General features: G+C 45.6%; 10 non-coding genes across 10 annotated transcripts; all 10 read left to right on the forward strand.

The window, feature by feature from the left end:
• The first annotated feature begins 602 nt into the window (after positions 1-602).
• On the forward strand, positions 603-674 carry TRNAG-UCC (transfer RNA glycine (anticodon UCC)). The gene has a single exon. It is a non-coding gene; the product is annotated as a tRNA-Gly (tRNA).
• A 1,521-nt stretch (positions 675-2,195) lies between these two features.
• On the forward strand, positions 2,196-2,267 carry TRNAG-UCC (transfer RNA glycine (anticodon UCC)). Its single transcript has one exon. It is a non-coding gene; the product is annotated as a tRNA-Gly (tRNA).
• Positions 2,268-3,788: 1,521 nt separating this feature from the next.
• Positions 3,789-3,860, forward strand: TRNAG-UCC (transfer RNA glycine (anticodon UCC)). Its single transcript has one exon. It is a non-coding gene; the product is annotated as a tRNA-Gly (tRNA).
• A 1,521-nt stretch (positions 3,861-5,381) lies between these two features.
• Positions 5,382-5,453, forward strand: TRNAG-UCC (transfer RNA glycine (anticodon UCC)). The gene has a single exon. It is a non-coding gene; the product is annotated as a tRNA-Gly (tRNA).
• A 1,510-nt stretch (positions 5,454-6,963) lies between these two features.
• On the forward strand, positions 6,964-7,035 carry TRNAG-UCC (transfer RNA glycine (anticodon UCC)). The gene has a single exon. It is a non-coding gene; the product is annotated as a tRNA-Gly (tRNA).
• Positions 7,036-8,546: 1,511 nt separating this feature from the next.
• On the forward strand, positions 8,547-8,618 carry TRNAG-UCC (transfer RNA glycine (anticodon UCC)). Its single transcript has one exon. It is a non-coding gene; the product is annotated as a tRNA-Gly (tRNA).
• A 3,114-nt stretch (positions 8,619-11,732) lies between these two features.
• On the forward strand, positions 11,733-11,804 carry TRNAG-UCC (transfer RNA glycine (anticodon UCC)). Its single transcript has one exon. It is a non-coding gene; the product is annotated as a tRNA-Gly (tRNA).
• A 1,521-nt stretch (positions 11,805-13,325) lies between these two features.
• TRNAG-UCC (transfer RNA glycine (anticodon UCC)) lies at positions 13,326-13,397 on the forward strand. The gene has a single exon. It is a non-coding gene; the product is annotated as a tRNA-Gly (tRNA).
• A 1,521-nt stretch (positions 13,398-14,918) lies between these two features.
• Positions 14,919-14,990, forward strand: TRNAG-UCC (transfer RNA glycine (anticodon UCC)). The gene has a single exon. It is a non-coding gene; the product is annotated as a tRNA-Gly (tRNA).
• A 3,114-nt stretch (positions 14,991-18,104) lies between these two features.
• On the forward strand, positions 18,105-18,176 carry TRNAG-UCC (transfer RNA glycine (anticodon UCC)). Its single transcript has one exon. It is a non-coding gene; the product is annotated as a tRNA-Gly (tRNA).
• Positions 18,177-18,713: the final 537 nt, after the last annotated feature.

Below are 18,713 nucleotides of genomic sequence, written 5' to 3' on the forward strand. Positions count from 1 at the left end.
GAAGCGTGCTGGGCCCATAACCCAGAGGTCGATGGATCGAAACCATCCTCTGCTAATATTGCTTGATTTTTCTTCCTAGGACTAATCTGTCATTTCCACCCTGCCAGCAAGGAAAAGCGCAGGCTTGTGCTAGCTATGTGAGAAAAGACTTCTCAACTATCTGTCTCTGCTGTAAATCAAGAGAGTGATCGTCAAAGGATCAACCCTATACTTTGAAAGTAAAGATACCCAATTAGAAGCATAAATGACAGGTGGGACCTTCACACGTTTTTCGGGGCATGCTTTGAATTTCATTCTTCCCTTTTTGTTCTGCTTTTATCCATCTCCTATGCATTTCATGGAATTTACTCCCTTTCTCTTCGCTGCTTTGCTTCCGATGCTGCCCATATGCTCATTTCCACTATTTGTACTGCTGCTTTCCATTTCTTCTCTTCTGCACAGCTTTGTCCTTGGTTTCAATCCCCAGTTCTTTACCCTCTGCAAGACAATTTCTACTGCTTTTCATGTTGGAATCCACACCAAATGCACCATTGGAACGGGTGCAAGATTGCCACTGCACTCGGCGTTGTAACATCTGGAACCTAGAGGACACACATCAGAGGGCGTTGGTGGTATAGTGGTGAGCATAGCTGCCTTCCAAGCAGTTGACCCGGGTTCGATTCCCGGCCAACGCAGTGCAAATATTTATATATTCTCCAAGCAGGATATATTTTAATGCAACATGTCACAAAACTGAAATATCAGAAACAGAATAATCAGCCGTTATATAAAAAAATAAACAAACACGTAGGTAGACATCTCGATCGCCTCATCTGCTACATTCATTGTCCCAATATATGCTATTTTCCATAAAGCACTCAGCACTCACATGTGCTGATAATAAATATTTTGCTGGGGGCAGGCAATGAAAGGGCTGAGCCCCGACCAGACATTATAACCCCAGCATCCCTATTTTAAAAAGCATTTATAGGCGATATCTAGCCTCTGAAAATAATAGGCAAGATCCACCGATAAATCTGGCAAAAGTCCCCAAGATTTTGTGCATACTTGTGCTCTCACCTGAATGCAGCGCCACCTTGTAACCATCGGATGTAACTGCGGCTCAGAAAAATGTTTTATCAGAGGGCAAGTTGAGAGGACTCCAAGTGCCAGATTTCCACGGAAAGAGCCTCTCACTGCAGCTGGAAGGTTGGATACTTCAAATTGGCATAGTTTCCTGTCCAGCGTCCTCTCACGTCCCGAACGCTCCCAAACGCTCAAAAGCCTCACACCGGGCAAGCCCTCACCGGGTAGATCTCTGGCTCCCAGGTGAAGCCAAATCCTGAGTATGCTAGTGCTAGGATCACAGAGAAAGGACAGGGACAGAGAGCTGCTGTCTTGGTAAAGGCCTGAAACGGCTAATTCCTAAGAGGGTCTGCACTTTCAGTTATGACTGACTGTGAGTGGGGAAGATGAAGATTTTCTGTACCCAGCATACCTTGCGATGTGCTTAGGCAAATGAGGAGAGAGCCCCACCAATCCCTTGCCACTCCGCTGAAAGCTCCTCCTCTGCATAAAGAGAGCACTTTCACAAGGGAGCAGAGTGGCGCAGCGTAAGCGTACTGGGCCCATAACCCAGAGGTCGATGGATCGAAACCATCCTCTGCTAATATTGCTTGATTTTTCTTCCTAGGACTAATCTGTCATTTCCACCCTGCCAGCAAGGAAAAGCGCAGGCTTGTGCTAGCTATGTGAGAAAAGACTTCTCAACTATCTGTCTCTGCTGTAAATCAAGAGAGTGATCGTCAAAGGATCAACCCTATACTTTGAAAGTAAAGGTACCCAATTAGAAGCATAAATGACAGGTGGGACCTTCACACGTTTTTCGGGGCATGCTTTGAATTTCATTCTTCCCTTTTTGTTCTGCTTTTATCAATCTCCTATGCATTTCATGGAATTTACTCCCTTTCTCTTCGCTGCTTTGCTTCCGATGCTGCCCATATGCTCATTTCCACTATTTGTACTGCTGCTTTCCATTTCTTCTCTTCTGCACAGCTTTATCCTTGGTTTCAATCCCCAGTTCTTTACCCTCTGCAAGACAATTTCTACTGCTTTTCATGTTGGTATCCACACCAAATGCACCATTGGAACCGGTGCAAGATTGCCACTGCACTCGGCGTTGTAACATCTGGAACCTAGAGGACACACATCAGAGGGCGTTGGTGGTATAGTGGTGAGCATAGCTGCCTTCCAAGCAGTTGACCCGGGTTCGATTCCCGGCCAACGCAGTGCAAATATTTATATATTCTCCAAGCAGGATATATTTTAATGCAACATGTCACAAAACTGAAATATCAGAAACAGAATAATCAGCCGTTATATAAAAAAATAAACAAACATGTAGGTAGACATCTCGATCGCCTCATCTGCTACATTCATTGTCCCAATATATGCTATTTTCCATAAAGCACTCAGCACTCACATGCGCTGATAATAAATATTTTGCTGGGGGCAGGCAATGAAAGGGCTGAGCCCCGACCAGACATTATAACCCCAGCATCCCTATTTTAAAAAGCATTTATAGGCGATATCTAGCCTCTGAAAATAATAGGCAAGATCCACCGATAAATCTGGCAAAAGTCCCCAAGATTTTGTGCATACTTGTGCTCTCACCTGAATGCAGCGCCACCTTGTAACCATCGGATGTAACTGCGGCTAAGAAAAATGTTTTATTAGAGGGCAAGTTGAAAGGACTCCAAGTGCCAGATTTCCACGGAAAGAGCCTCTCACTGCAGCTGGAAGGTTGGATACTTCAAATTGGCATAGTTTCCTGTCCAGCGTCCTCTCACGTCCCGAACGCTCCCAAACGCTCAAAAGCCTCACACCGGGCAAGCCCTCACCGGGTAGATCTCTGGCTCCCAGGTAAAGCCAAATCCTGAGTATGCTAGTGCTAGGATCACAGAGAAAGGACAGGGACAGAGAGCTGCTGTCTTGGTAAAGGCCTGAAACGGCTAATTCCTAAGAGGGTCTGCACTTTCAGTTATGACTGAATGTGAGTGGGGAAGATGAAGATTTTCTGTACCCAGCATACCTTGCGATGTGCTTAGGCAAATGAGGAGAGAGCCCCACCAATCCCTTGCCACTCCGCTGAAAGCTCCTCCTCTGCATAAAGAGAGCACTTTCACAAGGGAGCAGAGTGGCGCAGCGTAAGCGTGCTGGGCCCATAACCCAGAGGTCGATGGATCGAAACCATCCTCTGCTAATATTGCTTGATTTTTCTTCCTAGGACTAATCTGTCATTTCCACCCTGCCAGCAAGGAAAAGCGCAGGCTTGTGCTAGCTATGTGAGAAAAGACTTCTCAACTATCTGTCTCTGCTGTAAATCAAGAGAGTGATCGTCAAAGGATCAACCCTATACTTTGAAAGTAAAGATACCCAATTAGAAGCATAAATGACAGGTGGGACCTTCACACGTTTTTCGGGGCATGCTTTGAATTTCATTCTTCCCTTTTTGTTCTGCTTTTATCAATCTCCTATGCATTTCATGGAATTTACTCCCTTTCTCTTCGCTGCTTTGCTTCCGATGCTGCCCATATGCTCATTTCCACTATTTGTACTGCTGCTTTCCATTTCTTCTCTTCTGCACAGCTTTGTCCTTGGTTTCAATCCCCAGTTCTTTACCCTCTGCAAGACTATTTCTACTGCTTTTCATGTTGGAATCCACACCAAATGCACCATTGGAACGGGTGCAAGATTGCCACTGCACTCGGCGTTGTAACATCTGGAACCTAGAGGACACACATCAGAGGGCGTTGGTGGTATAGTGGTGAGCATAGCTGCCTTCCAAGCAGTTGACCCGGGTTCGATTCCCGGCCAACGCAGTGCAAATATTTATATATTCTCCAAGCAGGATATATTTTAATGCAACATGTCACAAAACTGAAATATCAGAAACAGAATAATCAGCCGTTATATAAAAAAATAAACAAACACGTAGGTAGACATCTCGATCGCCTCATCTGCTACATTCATTGTCCCAATATATGCTATTTTCCATAAAGCACTCAGCACTCACATGTGCTGATAATAAATATTTTGCTGGGGGCAGGCAATGAAAGGGCTGAGCCCCGACCAGACATTATAACCCCAGCATCCCTATTTTAAAAAGCATTTATAGGCGATATCTAGCCTCTGAAAATAATAGGCAAGATCCACCGATAAATCTGGCAAAAGTCCCCAAGATTTTGTGCATACTTGTGCTCTCACCTGAATGCAGCGCCACCTTGTAACCATCGGATGTAACTGCGGCTCAGAAAAATGTTTTATCAGAGGGCAAGTTGAGAGGACTCCAAGTGCCAGATTTCCACGGAAAGAGCCTCTCACTGCAGCTGGAAGGTTGGATACTTCAAATTGGCATAGTTTCCTGTCCAGCGTCCTCTCACGTCCCGAACGCTCCCAAACGCTCAAAAGCCTCACACCGGGCAAGCCCTCACCGGGTAGATCTCTGGCTCCCAGGTAAAGCCAAATCCTGAGTATGCTAGTGCTAGGATCACAGAGAAAGGACAGGGACAGAGAGCTGCTGTCTTGGTAAAGGCCTGAAACGGCTAATTCCTAAGAGGGTCTGCACTTTCAGTTATGACTGAATGTGAGTGGGGAAGATGAAGATTTTCTGTACCCAGCATACCTTGCGATGTGCTTAGGCAAATGAGGAGAGAGCCCCACCAATCCCTTGCCACTCCGCTGAAAGCTCCTCCTCTGCATTAAGAGAGCACTTTCACAAGGGAGCAGAGTGGCGCAGCGGAAGCGTGCTGGGCCCATAACCCAGAGGTCGATGGATCGAAACAATCCTCTGCTAATATTGCTTGATTTTTCTTCCTAGGACTAATCTGTCATTTCCACCCTGCCAGCAAGGAAAAGCGCAGGCTTGTGCTAGCTATGTGAGAAAAGACTTCTCAACTATCTGTCTCTGCTGTAAATCAAGAGAGTGATCGTCAAAGGATCAACCCTATACTTTGAAAGTAAAGATACCCAATTAGAAGCATAAATGACAGGTGGGACCTTCTCACGTTTTTCGGGGCATGCTTTGAATTTCATTCTTCCCTTTTTGTTCTGCTTTTATCAATCTTCTATGCATTTCATGGAATTTACTCCCTTTCTCTTCGCTGCTTTGCTTCCGATGCTGCCCATATGCTCATTTCCACTATTTGTACTGCTGCTTTCCATTTCTTCTCTTCTGCACAGCTTTGTCCTTGGTTTCAATCCCCAGTTCTTTACCCTCTGCAAGACAATTTCTACTGCTTTTCATGTTGGAATCCACACCAAATGCACCATTGGAACGGGTGCAAGATTGCCACTGCACTTGGCGTTGTAACATCTGGAACCTAGAGGACACACTTCAGAGGGCGTTGGTGGTATAGTGGTGAGCATAGCTGCCTTCCAAGCAGTTGACCCGGGTTCGATTCCCGGCCAACGCAGTGCAAATATTTATATATTCTCCAAGCAGGATATATTTTAATGCAACATGTCACAAAACTGAAATATCAGAAACAGAATAATCAGCCGTTATATAAAAAAATAAACAAACACGTAGGTAGACATCTCGATCGCATCATCTGCTACATTCATTGTCCCAATATATGCTATTTTCCATAAAGCACTCAGCACTCACATGTGCTGATAATAAATATTTTGCTGGGGGCAGGCAATGAAAGGGCTGAGCCCCGACCAGACATTATAACCCCAGCATCCCTATTTTAAAAAGCATTTATAGGCGATATCTAGCCTCTGAAAATAATAGGCAAGATCCACCGATAAATCTGGCAAAAGTCCCCAAGATTTTGTGCATACTTGTGCTCTCACCTGAATGCAGCGCCACCTTGTAACCATCGGATGTAACTGCGGCTCAGAAAAATGTTTTATCAGAGGGCAAGTTGAGAGGACTCCAAGTGCCAGATTTCCACGGAAAGAGCCTCTCACTGCAGCTGGAAGGTTGGATACTTCAAATTGGCATAGTTTCCTGTCCAGCGTCCTCTCACGTCCCGAACGCTCCCAAACGCTCAAAAGCCTCGCCCTCACCGGGTAGATCTCTGGCTCCCAGGTAAAGCCAAATCCTGAGTATGCTAGTGCTAGGATCACAGAGAAAGGACAGGGACAGAGAGCTGCTGTCTTGGTAAAGGCCTGAAACGGCTAATTCCTAAGAGGGTCTGCACTTTCAGTTATGACTGAATGTGAGTGGGGAAGATGAAGATTTTCTGTACCCAGCATACCTTGCGATGTGCTTAGGCAAATGAGGAGAGAGCCCCACCAATCCCTTGCCACTCCGCTGAAAGCTCCTCCTCTGCATAAAGAGAGCACTTTCACAAGGGAGCAGAGTGGCGCAGCGGAAGCGTGCTGGGCCCATAACCCAGAGGTCGATGGATCGAAACCATCCTCTGCTAATATTGCTTGATTTTTCTTACTAGGACTAATCTGTCATTTCCACCCTGCCAGCAAGGAAAAGCGCAGGCTTGTGCTAGCTATGTGAGAAAAGACTTCTCAACTATCTGTCTCTGCTGTAAATCAAGAGAGTGATCGTCAAAGGATCAACCCTATACTTTGAAAGTAAAGATACCCAATTAGAAGCATAAATGACAGGTGGGACCTTCACACGTTTTTCGGGGCATGCTTTGAATTTCATTCTTCCCTTTTTGTTCTGCTTTTATCAATCTCCTATGCATTTCATGGAATTTACTCCCTTTCTCTTCGCTGCTTTGCTTCCGATGCTGCCCATATGCTCATTTCCACTATTTGTACTGCTGCTTTCCATTTCTTCTCTTCTGCACAGCTTTGTCCTTGGTTTCAATCCCCAGTTCTTTACCCTCTGCAAGACAATTTCTACTGCTTTTCATGTTGGAATCCACACCAAATGCACCATTGGAACGGGTGCAAGATTGCCACTGCACTCGGCGTTGTAACATCTGGAACGTAGAGGACACACATCAGAGGGCGTTGGTGGTATAGTGGTGAGCATAGCTGCCTTCCAAGCAGTTGACCCGGGTTCGATTCCCGGCCAACGCAGTGCAAATATTTATATATTCTCCAAGCAGGATATATTTTAATGCAACATGTCACAAAACTGAAATATCAGAAACAGAATAATCAGCCGTTATATAAAAAAATAAACAAACACGTAGGTAGACATCTCGATCGCCTCATCTGCTACATTCATTGTCCCAATATATGCTATTTTCCATAAAGCACTCAGCACTCACATGTGCTGATAATAAATATTTTGCTGGGGGCAGGCAATGAAAGGGCTGAGCCCCGACCAGACATTATAACCCCAGCATCCCTATTTTAAAAAGCATTTATAGGCGATATCTAGCCTCTGAAAATAATAGGCAAGATCCACCGATAAATCTGGCAAAAGTCCCCAAGATTTTGTGCATACTTTTGCTCTCACCTGAATGCAGCGCCACCTTGTAACCATCGGATGTAACTGCGGCTCAGAAAAATGTTTTATCAGAGGGCAAGTTGAGAGGACTCCAAGTGCCAGATTTCCACGGAAAGAGACTCTCACTGCAGCAGGAAGGTTGGATACTTCAAATTGGCATAGTTTCCTGTCCAGCGTCCTCAACGCTCCCAAACGCTCAAAAGCCTTACACCGGGCAAGCCCTCACCGGGTAGATCTCTGGCTCCCAGGTAAAGCCAAATCCTGAGTATGCTAGTGCTAGGATCACAGAGAAAGGACAGGGACAGAGAGCTGCTGTCTTGGTAAAGGCCTGAAACGGCTAATTCCTAAGAGGGTCTGCACTTTCAGTTATGACTGAATGTGAGTGGGGAAGATGAAGATTTTCTGTACCCAGCATACCTTGTGATGTGCTTAGGCAAATGAGGAGAGAGCCCCACCAATCCCTTGCCACTCCGCTGAAAGCTCCTCCTCTGCATAAAGAGAGCACTTTCACAAGGGAGCAGAGTGGCGCAGCGGAAGCGTGCTGGGCCCATAACCCAGAGGTCGATGGATCGAAACCATCCTCTGCTAATATTGCTTGATCTTTCTTCCTAGGACTAATCTGTCATTTCCACCCTGCCAGCAAGGAAAAGCGCAGGCTTGTGCTAGCTATGTGAGAAAAGACTTCTCAACTATCTGTCTCTGCTGTAAATCAAGAAAGTGATCGTCAAAGGATCAACCCTATACTTTGAAAGTAAAGATACCCAATTAGAAGCATAAATGACAGGTGGGACCTTCACACGTTTTTCGGGGCATGCTTTGAATTTCATTCTTCCCTTTTTGTTCTGCTTTTATCAATCTCCTATGCATTTCATGGAATTTACTCCCTTTCTCTTTGCTGCTTTGCTTCCGATGCTGCCCATATGCTCATTTCCACTATTTGTACTGCTGCTTTCCATTTCTTCTCTTCTGCACAGCTTTGTCCTTGGTTTCAATCCCCAGTTCTTTACCCTCTGCAAGACAATTTCTACTGCTTTTCATGTTGGAATCCACACCAAATGCACCATTGGAACGGGTGCAAGATTGCCACTGCACTCGGCGTTGTAACATCTGGAACGTAGAGGACACACATCAGAGGGCGTTGGTGGTATAGTGGTGAGCATAGCTGCCTTCCAAGCAGTTGACCCGGGTTCGATTCCCGGCCAACGCAGTGCAAATATTTATATATTCTCCAAGCAGGATATATTTTAATGCAACATGTCACAAAACTGAAATATCAGAAACAGAATAATCAGCCGTTATATAAAAAAATAAACAAACACGTAGGTAGACATCTCGATCGCCTCATCTGCTACATTCATTGTCCCAATATATGCTATTTTCCATAAAGCACTCAGCACTCACATGTGCTGATAATAAATATTTTGCTGGGGGCAGGCAATGAAAGGGCTGAGCCCCGACCAGACATTATAACCCCAGCATCCCTATTTTAAAAAGCATTTATAGGCGATATCTAGCCTCTGAAAATAATAGGCAAGATCCACCGATAAATCTGGCAAAAGTCCCCAAGATTTTGTGCATACTTGTGCTCTCACCTGAATGCAGCGCCACCTTGTAACCATCGGATGTAACTGCGGCTCAGAAAAATGTTTTATCAGAGGGCAAGTTGAGAGGACTCCAAGTGCCAGATTTCCACGGAAAGAGCCTCTCACTGCAGCTGGAAGGTTGGATACTTCAAATTGGCATAGTTTCCTGTCCAGCGTCCTCTCACGTCCAGAACGCTCCCAAACGCTCAAAAGCCTCACACCGGGCAAGCCCTCACCGGGTAGATCTCTGGCTCCCAGGTAAAGCCAAATCCTGAGTATGCTAGTGCTAGGATCACAGAGAAAGGACAGGGACAGAGAGCTGCTGTCTTGGTAAAGGCCTGAAACGGCTAATTCCTAAGAGGGTCTGCACTTTCAGTTATGACTGAATGTGAGTGGGGAAGATGAAGATTTTCTGTACCCAGCATACCTTGCGATGTGCTTAGGCAAATGAGGAGAGAGCCCCACCAATCCCTTGCCACTCCGCTGAAAGCTCCTCCTCTGCATAAATAGAGCACTTTCACAAGGGAGCAGAGTGGCGCAGCGTAAGCGTGCTGGGCCCATAACCCAGAGGTCGATGGATCGAAACCATCCTCTGCTAATATTGCTTGATTTTTCTTCCTAGGACTAATCTGTCATTTCCACCCTGCCAGCAAGGAAAAGCGCAGGCTTGTGCTAGCTATGTGAGAAAAGACTTCTCAACTATCTGTCTCTGCTGTAAATCAAGAGAGTGATCGTCAAAGGATCAACCCTATACTTTGAAAGTAAAGGTACCCAATTAGAAGCATAAATGACAGGTGGGACCTTCACACGTTTTTCGGGGCATGCTTTGAATTTCATTCTTCCCTTTTTGTTCTGCTTTTATCAATCTCCTATGCATTTCATGGAATTTACTCCCTTTCTCTTCGCTGCTTTGCTTCCGATGCTGCCCATATGCTCATTTCCACTATTTGTACTGCTGCTTTCCATTTCTTCTCTTCTGCACAGCTTTGTCCTTGGTTTCAATCCCCAGTTCTTTACCCTCTGCAAGACTATTTCCACTGCTTTTCATGTTGGAATCCACACCAAATGCACCATTGGAACGGGTGCAAGATTGCCACTGCACTCGGCGTTGTAACATCTGGAACCTAGAGGACACACATCAGAGGGCGTTAGTGGTATAGTGGTGAGCATAGCTGCCTTCCAAGCAGTTGACCCGGGTTCGATTCCCGGCCAACGCAGTGCAAATATTTATATATTCTCCAAGCAGGATATATTTTAATGCAACATGTCACAAAACTGAAATATCAGAAACAGAATAATCAGCCGTTATATAAAAAAATAAACAAACACGTAGGTAGACATCTCGATCGCCTCATCTGCTACATTCATTGTCCCAATATATGCTATTTTCCATAAAGCACTCAGCACTCACATGTGCTGATAATAAATATTTTGCTGGGGGCAGGCAATGAAAGGGCTGAGCCCCGACCAGACATTATAACCCCAGCATCCCTATTTTAAAAAGCATTTATAGGCGATATCTAGCCTCTGAAAATAATAGGCAAGATCCACCGATAAATCTGGCAAAAGTCCCCAAGATTTTGTGCATACTTGTGCTCTCACCTGAATGCAGCGCCACCTTGTAACCATCGGATGTAACTGCGGCTCAGAAAAATGTTTTATCAGAGGGCAAGTTGAGAGGACTCCAAGTGCCAGATTTCCACGGAAAGAGCCTCTCACTGCAGCTGGAAGGTTGGATACTTCAAATTGGCATAGTTTCCTGTCCAGCGTCCTCTCACGTCCAGAACGCTCCCAAACGCTCAAAAGCCTCACACCGGGCAAGCCCTCACCGGGTAGATCTCTGGCTCCCAGGTAAAGCCAAATCCTGAGTATGCTAGTGCTAGGATCACAGAGAAAGGACAGGGACAGAGAGCTGCTGTCTTGGTAAAGGCCTGAAACGGCTAATTCCTAAGAGGGTCTGCACTTTCAGTTATGACTGAATGTGAGTGGGGAAGATGAAGATTTTCTGTACCCAGCATACCTTGCGATGTGCTTAGGCAAATGAGGAGAGAGCCCCACCAATCCCTTGCCACTCCGCTGAAAGCTCCTCCTCTGCATAAATAGAGCACTTTCACAAGGGAGCAGAGTGGCGCAGCGGAAGCGTGCTGGGCCCATAACCCAGAGGTCGATGGATCGAAACCATCCTCTGCTAATATTGCTTGATTTTTCTTCCTAGGACTAATCTGTCATTTCCACCCTGCCAGCAAGGAAAAGCGCAGGCTTGTGCTAGCTATGTGAGAAAAGACTTCTCAACTATCTGTCTCTGCTGTAAATCAAGAGAGTGATCGTCAAAGGATCAACCCTATACTTTGAAAGTAAAGATACCCAATTAGAAGCATAAATGACAGGTGGGACCTTCACACGTTTTTCGGGGCATGCTTTGAATTTCATTCTTCCCTTTTTGTTCTGCTTTTATCCATCTCCTATGCATTTCATGGAATTTACTCCCTTTCTCTTCGCTGCTTTGCTTCCGATGCTGCCCATATGCTCATTTCCACTATTTGTACTGCTGCTTTCCATTTCTTCTCTTCTGCACAGCTTTGTCCTTGGTTTCAATCCCCAGTTCTTTACCCTCTGCAAGACAATTTCTACTGCTTTTCATGTTGGAATCCACACCAAATGCACCATTGGAACGGGTGCAAGATTGCCACTGCACTCGGCGTTGTAACATCTGGAACCTAGAGGACACACATCAGAGGGCGTTGGTGGTATAGTGGTGAGCATAGCTGCCTTCCAAGCAGTTGACCCGGGTTCGATTCCCGGCCAACGCAGTGCAAATATTTATATATTCTCCAAGCAGGATATATTTTAATGCAACATGTCACAAAACTGAAATATCAGAAACAGAATAATCAGCCGTTATATAAAAAAATAAACAAACACGTAGGTAGACATCTCGATCGCCTCATCTGCTACATTCATTGTCCCAATATATGCTATTTTCCATAAAGCACTCAGCACTCACATGTGCTGATAATAAATATTTTGCTGGGGGCAGGCAATGAAAGGGCTGAGCCCCGACCAGACATTATAACCCCAGCATCCCTATTTTAAAAAGCATTTATAGGCGATATCTAGCCTCTGAAAATAATAGGCAAGATCCACCGATAAATCTGGCAAAAGTCCCCAAGATTTTGTGCATACTTGTGCTCTCACCTGAATGCAGCGCCACCTTGTAACCATCGGATGTAACTGCGGCTCAGAAAAATGTTTTATCAGAGGGCAAGTTGAGAGGACTCCAAGTGCCAGATTTCCACGGAAAGAGCCTCTCACTGCAGCTGGAAGGTTGGATACTTCAAATTGGCATAGTTTCCTGTCCAGCGTCCTCTCACGTCCCGAACGCTCCCAAACGCTCAAAAGCCTCACACCGGGCAAGCCCTCACCGGGTAGATCTCTGGCTCCCAGGTGAAGCCAAATCCTGAGTATGCTAGTGCTAGGATCACAGAGAAAGGACAGGGACAGAGAGCTGCTGTCTTGGTAAAGGCCTGAAACGGCTAATTCCTAAGAGGGTCTGCACTTTCAGTTATGACTGAATGTGAGTGGGGAAGATGAAGATTTTCTGTACCCAGCATACCTTGCGATGTGCTTAGGCAAATGAGGAGAGAGCCCCACCAATCCCTTGCCACTCCGCTGAAAGCTCCTCCTCTGCATAAAGAGAGCACTTTCACAAGGGAGCAGAGTGGCGCAGCGTAAGCGTGCTGGGCCCATAACCCAGAGGTCGATGGATCGAAACCATCCTCTGCTAATATTGCTTGATTTTTCTTCCTAGGACTAATCTGTCATTTCCACCCTGCCAGCAAGGAAAAGCGCAGGCTTGTGCTAGCTATGTGAGAAAAGACTTCTCAACTATCTGTCTCTGCTGTAAATCAAGAGAGTGATCGTCAAAGGATCAACCCTATACTTTGAAAGTAAAGGTACCCAATTAGAAGCATAAATGACAGGTGGGACCTTCACACGTGTTTCGGGGCATGCTTTGAATTTCATTCTTCCCTTTTTGTTCTGCTTTTATCAATCTCCTATGCATTTCATGGAATTTACTCCCTTTCTCTTCGCTGCATTGCTTCCGATGCTGCCCATATGCTCATTTCCACTATTTGTACTGCTGCTTTCCATTTCTTCTCTTCTGCACAGCTTTGTCCTTGGTTTCAATCCCCAGTTCTTTACCCTCTGCAAGACAATTTCTACTGCTTTTCATGTTGGTATCCACACCAAATGCACCATTGGAACGGGTGCAAGATTGCCACTGCACTCGGCGTTGTAACATCTGGAACCTAGAGGACACACATCAGAGGGCGTTGGTGGTATAGTGGTGAGCATAGCTGCCTTCCAAGCAGTTGACCCGGGTTCGATTCCCGGCCAACGCAGTGCAAATATTTATATATTCTCCAAGCAGGATATATTTTAATGCAACATGTCACAAAACTGAAATATCAGAAACAGAATAATCAGCCGTTATATAAAAAAATAAACAAACACGTAGGTAGACATCTCGATCGCCTCATCTGCTACATTCATTGTCCCAATATATGCTATTTTCCATAAAGCACTCAGCACTCACATGTGCTGATAATAAATATTTTGCTGGGGGCAGGCAATGAAAGGGCTGAGCCCCGACCAGACATTATAACCCCAGCATCCCTATTTTAAAAAGCATTTATAGGCGATATCTAGCCTCTGAAAATAATAGGCAAGATCCACCGATAAATCTGGCAAAAGTCCCCAAGATTTTGTGCATACTTGTGCTCTCACCTGAATGCAGCGCCACCTTGTAACCATCGGATGTAACTGCGGCTCAGAAAAATGTTTTATCAGAGGGCAAGTTGAGAGGACTCCAAGTGCCAGATTTCCACGGAAAGAGCCTCTCACTGCAGCTGGAAGGTTGGATACTTCAAATTGGCATAGTTTCCTGTCCAGCGTCCTCTCACGTCCCGAACGCTCCCAAACGCTCAAAAGCCTCACACCGGGCAAGCCCTCACCGGGTAGATCTCTGGCTCCCAGGTGAAGCCAAATCCTGAGTATGCTAGTGCTAGGATCACAGAGAAAGGACAGGGACAGAGAGCTGCTGTCTTGGTAAAGGCCTGAAACGGCTAATTCCTAAGAGGGTCTGCACTTTCAGTTATGACTGACTGTGAGTGGGGAAGATGAAGATTTTCTGTACCCAGCATACCTTGCGATGTGCTTAGGCAAATGAGGAGAGAGCCCCACCAATCCCTTGCCACTCCGCTGAAAGCTCCTCCTCTGCATAAAGAGAGCACTTTCACAAGGGAGCAGAGTGGCGCAGCGTAAGCGTGCTGGGCCCATAACCCAGAGGTCGATGGATCGAAACCATCCTCTGCTAATATTGCTTGATTTTTCTTCCTAGGACTAATCTGTCATTTCCACCCTGCCAGCAAGGAAAAGCGCAGGCTTGTGCTAGCTATGTGAGAAAAGACTTCTCAACTATCTGTCTCTGCTGTAAATCAAGAGAGTGATCGTCAAAGGATCAACCCTATACTTTGAAAGTAAAGGTACCCAATTAGAAGCATAAATGACAGGTGGGACCTTCACACGTTTTTCGGGGCATGCTTTGAATTTCATTCTTCCCTTTTTGTTCTGCTTTTATCAATCTCCTATGCATTTCATGGAATTTACTCCCTTTCTCTTCGCTGCTTTGCTTCCGATGCTGCCCATATGCTCATTTCCACTATTTGTACTGCTGCTTTCCATTTCTTCTCTTCTGCACAGCTTTATCCTTGGTTTCAATCCCCAGTTCTTTACCCTCTGCAAGACAATTTCTACTGCTTTTCATGTTGGTATCCACACCAAATGCACCATTGGAACCGGTGCAAGATTGCCACTGCACTCGGCGTTGTAACATCTGGAACCTAGAGGACACACATCAGAGGGCGTTGGTGGTATAGTGGTGAGCATAGCTGCCTTCCAAGCAGTTGACCCGGGTTCGATTCCCGGCCAACGCAGTGCAAATATTTATATATTCTCCAAGCAGGATATATTTTAATGCAACATGTCACAAAACTGAAATATCAGAAACAGAATAATCAGCCGTTATATAAAAAAATAAACAAACACGTAGGTAGACATCTCGATCGCCTCATCTGCTACATTCATTGTCCCAATATATGCTATTTTCCATAAAGCACTCAGCACTCACATGCGCTGATAATAAATATTTTGCTGGGGGCAGGCAATGAAAGGGCTGAGCCCCGACCAGACATTATAACCCCAGCATCCCTATTTTAAAAAGCATTTATAGGCGATATCTAGCCTCTGAAAATAATAGGCAAGATCCACCGATAAATCTGGCAAAAGTCCCCAAGATTTTGTGCATACTTGTGCTCTCACCTGAATGCAGCGCCACCTTGTAACCATCGGATGTAACTGCGGCTAAGAAAAATGTTTTATTAGAGGGCAAGTTGAGAGGACTCCAAGTGCCAGATTTCCACGGAAAGAGCCTCTCACTGCAGCTGGAAGGTTGGATACTTCAAATTGGCATAGTTTCCTGTCCAGCGTCCTCTCACGTCCCGAACGCTCCCAAACGCTCAAAAGCCTCACACCGGGCAAGCCCTCACCGGGTAGATCTCTGGCTCCCAGGTAAAGCCAAATCCTGAGTATGCTAGTGCTAGGATCACAGAGAAAGGACAGGGACAGAGAGCTGCTGTCTTGGTAAAGGCCTGAAACGGCTAATTCCTAAGAGGGTCTGCACTTTCAGTTATGACTGAATGTGAGTGGGGAAGATGAAGATTTTCTGTACCCAGCATACCTTGCGATGTGCTTAGGCAAATGAGGAGAGAGCCCCACCAATCCCTTGCCACTCCGCTGAAAGCTCCTCCTCTGCATAAAGAGAGCACTTTCACAAGGGAGCAGAGTGGCGCAGCGGAAGCGTGCTGGGCCCATAACCCAGAGGTCGATGGATCGAAACCATCCTCTGCTAATATTGCTTGATTTTTCTTCCTAGGACTAATCTGTCATTTCCACCCTGCCAGCAAGGAAAAGCGCAGGCTTGTGCTAGCTATGTGAGAAAAGACTTCTCAACTATCTGTCTCTGCTGTAAATCAAGAGAGTGATCGTCAAAGGATCAACCCTATACTTTGAAAGTAAAGATACCCAATTAGAAGCATAAATGACAGGTGGGACCTTCACACGTTTTTCGGGGCATGCTTTGAATTTCATTCTTCCCTTTTTGTTCTGCTTTTATCAATCTCCTATGCATTTCATGGAATTTACTCCCTTTCTCTTCGCTGCTTTGCTTCCGATGCTGCCCATATGCTCATTTCCACTATTTGTACTGCTGCTTTCCATTTCTTCTCTTCTGCACAGCTTTGTCCTTGGTTTCAATCCCCAGTTCTTTACCCTCTGCAAGACTATTTCTACTGCTTTTCATGTTGGAATCCACACCAAATGCACCATTGGAACGGGTGCAAGATTGCCACTGCACTCGGCGTTGTAACATCTGGAACCTAGAGGACACACATCAGAGGGCGTTGGTGGTATAGTGGTGAGCATAGCTGCCTTCCAAGCAGTTGACCCGGGTTCGATTCCCGGCAAACGCAGTGCAAATATTTATATATTCTCCAAGCAGGATATATTTTAATGCAACATGTCACAAAACTGAAATATCAGAAACAGAATAATCAGCCGTTATATAAAAAAATAAACAAACACGTAGGTAGACATCTCGATCGCCTCATCTGCTACATTCATTGTCCCAATATATGCTATTTTCCATAAAGCACTCAGCACTCACATGTGCTGATAATAAATATTTTGCTGGGGGCAGGCAATGAAAGGGCTGAGCCCCGACCAGACATTATAACCCCAGCATCCCTATTTTAAAAAGCATTTATAGGCGATATCTAGCCTCTGAAAATAATAGGCAAGATCCACCGATAAATCTGGCAAAAGTCCCCAAGATTTTGTGCATACTTGTGCTCTCACCTGAATGCAGCGCCACCTTGTAACCATCGGATGTAACTGCGGCTCAGAAAAATGTTTTATCAGAGGGCAAGTTGAGAGGACTCCAAGTGCCAGATTTCCACGGAAAGAGCCTCTCACTGCAGCTGGAAGGTTGGATACTTCAAATTGGCATAGTTTCCTGTCCAGCGTCCTCTCACGTCCCGAACGCTCCCAAACGCTCAAAAGCCTCACACCGGGCAAGCCCTCACCGGGTAGATCTCTGGCTCCCAGGTAAAGCCAAATCCTGAGTATGCTAGTGCTAGGATCACAGAGAAAGGACAGGGACAGAGAGCTGCTGTCTTGGTAAAGGCCTGAAACGGCTAATTCCTAAGAGGGTCTGCACTTTCAGTTATGACTGAATGTGAGTGGGGAAGATGAAGATTTTCTGTACCCAGCATACCTTGCGATGTGCTTAGGCAAATGAGGAGAGAGCCCCACCAATCCCTTGCCACTCCGCTGAAAGCTCCTCCTCTGCATAAAGAGAGCACTTTCACAAGGGAGCAGAGTGGCGCAGCGTAAGCGTGCTGGGCCCATAACCCAGAGGTCGATGGATCGAAACCATCCTCTGCTAATATTGCTTGATTTTTCTTCCTAGGACTAATCTGTCATTTCCACCCTGCCAGCAAGGAAAAGCGCAGGCTTGTGCTAGCTATGTGAGAAAAGACTTCTCAACTATCTGTCTCTGCTGTAAATCAAGAGAGTGATCGTCAAAGGATCAACCCTATACTTTGAAAGTAAAGGTACCCAATTAGAAGCATAAATGACAGGTGGGACCTTCACACGTTTTTCGGGGCATGCTTTGAATTTCATTCTTCCCTTTTTGTTCTGCTTTTATCAATCTCCTATGCATTTCATGGAATTTACTCCCTTTCTCTTCGCTGCTTTGCTTCCGATGCTGCCCATATGCTCATTTCCACTATTTGTACTGCTGCTTTCCATTTCTTCTCTTCTGCACAGCTTTGTCCTTGGTTTCAATCCCCAGTTCTTTACCCTCTGCAAGACTATTTCTACTGCTTTTCATGTTGGAATCCACACCAAATGCACCATTGGAACGGGTGCAAGATTGCCACTGCACTCGGCGTTGTAACATCTGGAACCTAGAGGACACACATCAGAGGGCGTTGGTGGTATAGTGGTGAGCATAGCTGCCTTCCAAGCAGTTGACCCGGGTTCGATTCCCGGCCAACGCAGTGCAAATATTTATATATTCTCCAAGCAGGATATATTTTAATGCAACATGTCACAAAACTGAAATATCAGAAACAGAATAATCAGCCGTTATATAAAAAAATAAACAAACACGTAGGTAGACATCTCGATCGCCTCATCTGCTACATTCATTGTCCCAATATATGCTATTTTCCATAAAGCACTCAGCACTCACATGTGCTGATAATAAATATTTTGCTGGGGGCAGGCAATGAAAGGGCTGAGCCCCGACCAGACATTATAACCCCAGCATCCCTATTTTAAAAAGCATTTATAGGCGATATCTAGCCTCTGAAAATAATAGGCAAGATCCACCGATAAATCTGGCAAAAGTCCCCAAGATTTTGTGCATACTTGTGCTCTCACCTGAATGCAGCGCCACCTTGTAACCATCGGATGTAACTGCGGCTCAGAAAAATGTTTTATCAGAGGGCAAGTTGAGAGGACTCCAAGTGCCAGATTTCCACGGAAAGAGCCTCTCACTGCAGCTGGAAGGTTGGATACTTCAAATTGGCATA

The sequence above is a fragment of the Triturus cristatus genome, chromosome 11, assembly GCF_964204655.1.
Source record: "Triturus cristatus chromosome 11, aTriCri1.1, whole genome shotgun sequence".
Lineage (NCBI taxonomy): Eukaryota > Metazoa > Chordata > Amphibia > Caudata > Salamandridae > Triturus > Triturus cristatus.